General features: G+C 35.2%; 1 pseudogene; it reads right to left on the reverse strand.

Annotated features, from left to right (window-relative positions):
- Window positions 1–2745: 2745 nt before the first annotated feature.
- LOC120155830 lies at window positions 2746–6747 on the reverse strand (annotated as a pseudogene).
- Between the last annotated feature and the right edge of the window lie 297 nt (window positions 6748–7044).

The raw sequence follows: 7044 nt of genomic DNA on the forward strand, positions 1-7044 counted from the left end.
TTCAAGTTCAAGAGAAGACATTTAACTACCAGCTTGTTTGACCTAAATATTGACATTAACCGAATTAACCAAAATTTATAAATAATATATAAATATTTAATATTTTTTTATTTATTCGGTTAATTCGGTAAAAACCGAGTTCAAACACTCCTAAAGCTAAATAATATATATATATATATTAAATATTTAATAATTTCAGTTAATTCGATTAATTCGGTTAATAAACCGATTTCAAACTGAATTAATGGAAACCAAAATTTTTTAAAAAAAACTATTAACCGTTAATTGATCAAACATAAAAAATAACCGACCGATCGAAATTTTGGTTTCGTCGGTTAATTCAGTTTTAACCGACCAGTGAACATCCCTAAAGGAAGGAAAACGAAGCTTACTTTCACATGAAAAATGTCTACTTCCATTGTACTGCGTAGGGTTGTGCAAAGAAATCGAGAAACTTATTTTGATTTGTATTATGCAGTTTAATTTAGTTTAGGTATTTTATTTTGCAGTTCGATTTAATATTTAATTTTATAATTTTATTTAGTTTGGTTTTCTTGCATACAAAACTCATTGATTCTAATCAGACCGAATTAAAAAAGAAAAAGAAGTTATGATCTAAATTAAATTTATTTTAAATCTTTTATAAGATAAATTTAAATAAATAAAGTCCTAAAACTAATAATATTACTTTTTATGAATTTAAATTTGTGTGCTTGCACTTACTTAAGCTTACAATTTGATTTTTTGAATGTTGAATTTGAAAAATAGTAAATAGTTAAAAAATATAAAACCGAACCAAATTGAACCGATAATTACGATTATGTCATTCGGTATCAATTTCAATTTTAGAAAAATCGTATTCTACAACTTAATTAATCTTTTATTAAAAAATCAAACCCGAACCTAGTCGAACCAAATATAACCTTAAGGGTGCGTTTAGTTCACAGAATGTAAGATTACCAGTGGGAATGTAAGATTACCAGGGAATATAATTACTATGAATGTTGTATTTTGTGTTTAGTTGGTTTAGCAGGAATGTAAGATTATCGTATTTGGTTAAAGGAATAAAAGATTATTGGAATGTATATTTAACCAAATTATCCTTATTATATATTTATTTTTTTAACAAGTTAGAAAATATTTATAAATTTTATATAAAAAAATTAAATTCATAAAATTTATATAATTTTTTTACAAAATTGAAAATATAAAAAGGTTTAACGAAATGATAAAATTTTATTTTAATCCCTGAACTTCATATAAAATTTTAATTATAGTTTTTTTTTGTAAATCTAAAATAGTTTAAGGATAAATTTATAATTTAACCTTCGTAGAATTTTTATTATTCAATAATAGAAGAATGATATTTTTGAAAAAAAAATTAAGGGCATTTTAGTCCAAAACGTCAGTAATCCAACAATACCTAAGGGAAAGTGGGTAATGACATTCTTGGTAATATACCCCAAAAAATCCACTATTAATAATAAAACATTATCGGAAATGAGATTCCCGGCCAACTAAACGGAGGAATGTGGATTTCATTCCCATGAGAATCTCACATTCCCCAAACCAAACAGCCCCTCAGAATTAGTACTATGCCCTTACCCATTCCGTACCCATCCCTAGGGACAAACCCACATAAGGCGTTATCATATTAAAAACTTTTAATAATTGTTTTTTTAAATAGCCCTAAATCAGATTAATTAAAAAAATATCTCTTAAACTATCTACGTAGAACTACTTCATGTTCTACAAAACATGTTTAATGGATCACGCATTTTATAGGGCTTGAGACCCATCGATTTTTTCAGATAAAATCATTTAATTTTAGATAAAAACAATAATAAATGTACGAAATTGTCTTTTCGTAAAACATGAGGTCTAACCTCGTTTTTTGTAAAACACAAGATCATTCTACGTGGATAATTTGAGGAGTATTTTTCTAACAAATCTGATTTGACGTTATTTTTCAAAAACAAAATTAATGAGATTTTTTATATAATAACGCCCAATTCCCTCCCAAACTTTTGTGGTCTAATTACGTTTTAGGTCATTGAAATTTTAAAACTATTACAATTAAGTTTTTGTCCCTCCCAGAATTTTATGGTATATTTGATTTTGGGATACTATCAATTATTAATTTAATAAGCTTTGATCCTAAATTTATCTGGTTTTCTTATTTTAAAGACCTTTGAATTTTAAAATTAATAAAATTAAATACTTAATCTCTTATTTTTATGATTTAATTGTTTTTTAAGACCCTGTATATTTTGAAGTTAAACAATTTACCCCCTCATATCTCAATCCTGACTCCATCCCCGCAAACAACACGACTTTTTCCACTACATACAGAATAATCTTTGAAATGGTCATATGTTTTTTCCTTCATGTATGTCTATATTTCATTTCTAACTAGCAGGGGGAAAAAAAGAATGAAACATGAGTTGCTTTAGCTGTTGTGAAGTGAAGAAGATGACACACCGCAAAGCTTCGTTCATGGCAAATAACCCTGCAACTAATTCTACATTCTATCGTCCCGAATTGTAAAGTTTCGAGCTTAAAATTTCCGAAAAATCCTCTTCTAATCCACCACGACATCAAGTCCTGCAATTTACGTCTTCTTGATGAAACGACACATCCTCATCTAACAGTTGAATCGATTTTGTGTCGTGTTGAATTCGAGTAACTGATCAGTTGACCCGAAGTAACTAACGAGAAACAAAAAGAATGTGTACGTATGTAATGTGCTCTCATCTCTTCTAGCTGCCGTTTGTCATTTATATAAACAAACCACATGATAGTTGACAATATGACAGTGATCTAATTCCTACTCGTGACATTGAATGGTAGATATACGATGACGGGGAGTGCTTAGTTTTATGAGCGACGTCTACGGCTTCGGTGTCATTCTCCTGGAGCTCTTAACTGGACGGGAACCGGTGAAGCCAAGCGAAGACAAGGTGAAGCATTGGCCTGAACAGATATTTGTTTTGTCGACAACAGCCGGCTGCTGTTGCTGCATTGTGCGTTCAAGATGAAGCCAATCTTCGACCTAATACGAGCATTGTCGTGAAAGCTTCTCAGCCTCTTTTGTGAAAGTCGACGTTTTTTATGAAAAACGAGCTACGACATCAAGAATGGTGTTTTTAACATATTGAATGTCATCTTCCTTTCATAGAATAAGATTGTGACGTTTGAGAAAAGCGTTGCAGACTGGACAAGTTTGGAAACTGTGGTGTCATTATCATATGACCCTAAACCATGTGTAAGATGCCGATGCCAGCCGACATCGTCGTGGTGGGCACACTTTATTTTCGCCCCCTCCCTGGCACATGGAATACGATGGCAAAATCGGCATTACCTGCCTGTCAAGCCGTTCATCCAAGAATCAGAAGCCAACAGGTTCACCACAAGCATCAGCTAAGGTTTCTCGATGATGTCGGTCCACCACGGCCGTGTACGTTGCACATTGCTTACTCTTCATTTTTCTTCATCCCAGTAACAGAAATTCATAATTTCGAGCGAAAAACCTAATCCGAATAACGGGACAAATTATGTAGAATCCATATAGACCTGTACAGAAATCCAGTGGCAATGACCTTTCAAGACAAACTAATCTTCTCTACTATCTAGAAGAAGAAGATACGTAATTCAAAGCTCCACAAAAGAAAAAAAGAAATCTCGGTTTCCTGCACGTGCCGGAAATCTCAACTATATGGCCATCTGAAGGCATCGGGATAGAAACGAATGTAACGGTGGTGGTTTCCCTCATACTCAGCTTCTAAAACCCATTTTCTCCTCGAGTCTAGGGGTGATCATGCATTCATCTCTCCAACCTCGAATCTGGATCATCACTCCGGTCAGCATCAGAGTTTTTCCTGTTATCAGTATCCGAATTAACCGACTGATTCCTTCTGCGTCTTCTATCCTGAAAATTTTCCGTCCATGATTCGTATCAGGAACGAGTCAAGCTTTAGTTACAACCGCAAACTAGACATTTACCTATAAGACCGATTTATCTAAAAGAAAGCTGGCCTGGTACTAGAAATGCAACTTCCACAATTTGCTTTGGTATACAGCTAAGTGACAATGCTAAGTAGTTTCGAAAAACCGATTAGTGTGAAGTATCAGAATCAAACCTCTCGAGGAATAGGATACTCCTCCGCTTCGAGCATGCGAGCAACCTGACTCATCTTTGGTCTTTTTTCGGCATCAGGATCAACACATCTCAAAGCAGTCAAAAGAGCCCGTTTAAGAGCACTAGTTGAGGGCTTAGTCTCGATGTTAGGGTCAACTACTTCCTCTGAACGTCGGAGTTGAACCATCATCTTTAACCACTCAACCATATTTACCTAAGATTTCACAGTAGAATTGGTCATGTAAAAAAAAACACTACAACAATTTTTGAAGTCTACGCTGATACAGAAGTGTCGTTAAGTACCTCAGGCTGAGGGCGACCATAATCTACCGGGTATCTTCCGGTAATTGCTTCTAATATCACAACACCAAAGCTATAAACATCACTCTTCTCGTTCAGGAGGCCAGAGTTAGCATATTCCGGGGCAACATAACTGGAAGACAGTGCAAAGAAGAGAAAAATATGACATTGATCGACGACTTCTTTTAGCTTCTCGAATGATATAGCTGCTTACTCGGTAAAAACAAGAAGCACAAAACAATGCTAAAACAAATAAAGAATGAATGATCTAGACATCTAGTAACGGTTGATCGTAAAGGAAGGGCATTATTCTCACCCAAAGGTACCCATAACTCTTGTTGTGATAAACTTTTCCCATCACCTAGCAATTTGGCCAGACCAAAATCAGATATCTTCGCATCAAAGTTGTCATCGATCAGTATATTACTTGATTTTATGTCTCTATGCACGACTTTTGGTTCGATAGCCTCGTGCAAATATGCCAGCCTGCAACATTCAATTCGGATAACAATTAAGGTGAACACCAAGGTAAGCATTAACAACCGAGATTTTAGTTAAAGGAAGACTTACGCCTTAGCAGTGCCAAGAAGAATCTTTATGCGAGCCTCCCAGGTAAGATATCCCTTGTGCGACATATCTCCACGGAGCCATTGCTCTAAATTGCCGTTATTGACATATTCATAAACCAACAACCTGGATTTTATAACAGAACATTTACAAAACAGAAGTAAATCTATCTTTTCTTTCTATTCCACATATTAAAATAACAATGACAATAGACACTACAATAACACGGCACCTTTGTGTGCCCTCGATGCAGTAGCCAAGAAGTCGAACTAGGTTTTTATGCCGCACATGACCGATTGCTTCAACTTCCACCCGGAAATCCTTGTCAGCTTGTCTCTAAAGAAAACATAGAATCATTATCAGCCAACTTTAAGAAACTAAGGCAGCATAACACGAACAAAAGGATTATTCTTCCAAATAAATAAGTTCGCTGCAACATACGTATTGTTAAGAAGTTTTTTGACAGCTACAGGGGTCCGTTAATCAGATTGCCTCTATAAACAACTCCATAACCACCATCACCGATAATATTATCCTTTGAAAACCGGTTGGTCGCAAGATGTAGGTCTCTCAGAGTGAACCAATGACCCCATCCTAGACCTGAATTTCCAGGCAGGCCAGACAACGGTGAAGGAGCAGTCAACGGATGCGAAGAAGGCTTGTATACGGATACCGCCCCGGTGCCTCCCTCTTCTCCTTGTTGAGACCCTTTAACATCATTGCACACAATTAAAAGAACCCGACAAGCAGCTATCCTTTCCATTATCGACATTAAACAAAACCTTCTCCGAATCTGTCACTGAATTTCTCATCAAGGGTGTTCAGACACCATTGTTCGCCGAAGCTTGATCGACTCTTATCTCCTTAATTCCTCGACACGCAGGGCGCTTGGCTCAGAGGAAGCATGACATTCGCCCTTCTCGATTTCTTCCGAAAACTAAGCCACAGGGATATGCTAAGGATAACTAAAACCACAACTCCTAAGCCGATTACAACAAGAACCCACAACTGCAGACCGATGTATACTTTCGACAGAGTTTTGTTCAGATCAGAGGCCATTCTTCACACAACACCAAGATGCCTGAACATGTTCAACTAAAACAACTTAAACGCCACAACCAACATCTAATAATCAATCATATTTTGCATTTATTCAATTACATCAACTGGTTCATGACAGAAAATATACCAACCAAATCATTTTCACAGTAAAAAGTGTAGAATGAAGCAAAAATGGAAAGATAAATGAGAGAAAGTGGTAAGAAAACAGACCTTGAACCACAATCAAGTTTCCAGAAAAAGAAGCTATAAGGAAAGCAAAGGGTTTTGCTTTAAATTAAGTCCACCGACAACCAACCAAAACCTCATACAAATAATAAACAAACCGTCACATTTCCAACACACGGCCTGCATTTGACAAATCATCATCATGTTCTCAAACAAACAACAAAAAATAACATTTTCAGGCAATATTGACAAAAATCAATCTAAAACTGACAACTTGGAGCATTAGCAAACACAATGAAGAGAATGATCACATCAAAAAAAAATGAAAAAGGAACAGAATTTAGGGGGTGTGGGTGATTATAAAGATGAAGGGGGTAAACCCCAGTGGAAAGAATATTGTGAGGAGAGAAATGGGGTTATGGACTAAGAGAAGAAAAAAAAGGATTTTTGTAGGACTCCCGTGTGAGAAATGGGCAAATTGACTTGGTTATAGGAAGAAGAAGTGGAGTTGTCAGAGGTAGGTGATGAGAGAAAGACATGCCTTACACAATCAACAATTAATAGAAGCAGCTTACACAACAAAACAACTGGAAGCCTTTCTCTTCCTTGCTGTTTCTTCACTTTTCCTTTTTCATTGTCACAAAAACACTGGAAAACAATTTGTAAATTGAGTCCACATTTAAATCTAAAACTTCTCCCAGAATAAATTCTTACAAATTTTCCTCTCTTTTTTTTTTTAAAAAAAAAGGCTTGTGGGTTTTTTTAAATGATCCGAGCTCTTTATTGTTCTTATATAAATTTAGTTCTTCAAG

The sequence above is a fragment of the Hibiscus syriacus genome, unplaced genomic scaffold, assembly GCF_006381635.1.
Source record: "Hibiscus syriacus cultivar Baekdansim isolate YM2019G1 unplaced genomic scaffold, ASM638163v2 tig00111208_pilon, whole genome shotgun sequence".
Classification (NCBI taxonomy): Eukaryota; Viridiplantae; Streptophyta; class Magnoliopsida; order Malvales; family Malvaceae; genus Hibiscus; species Hibiscus syriacus.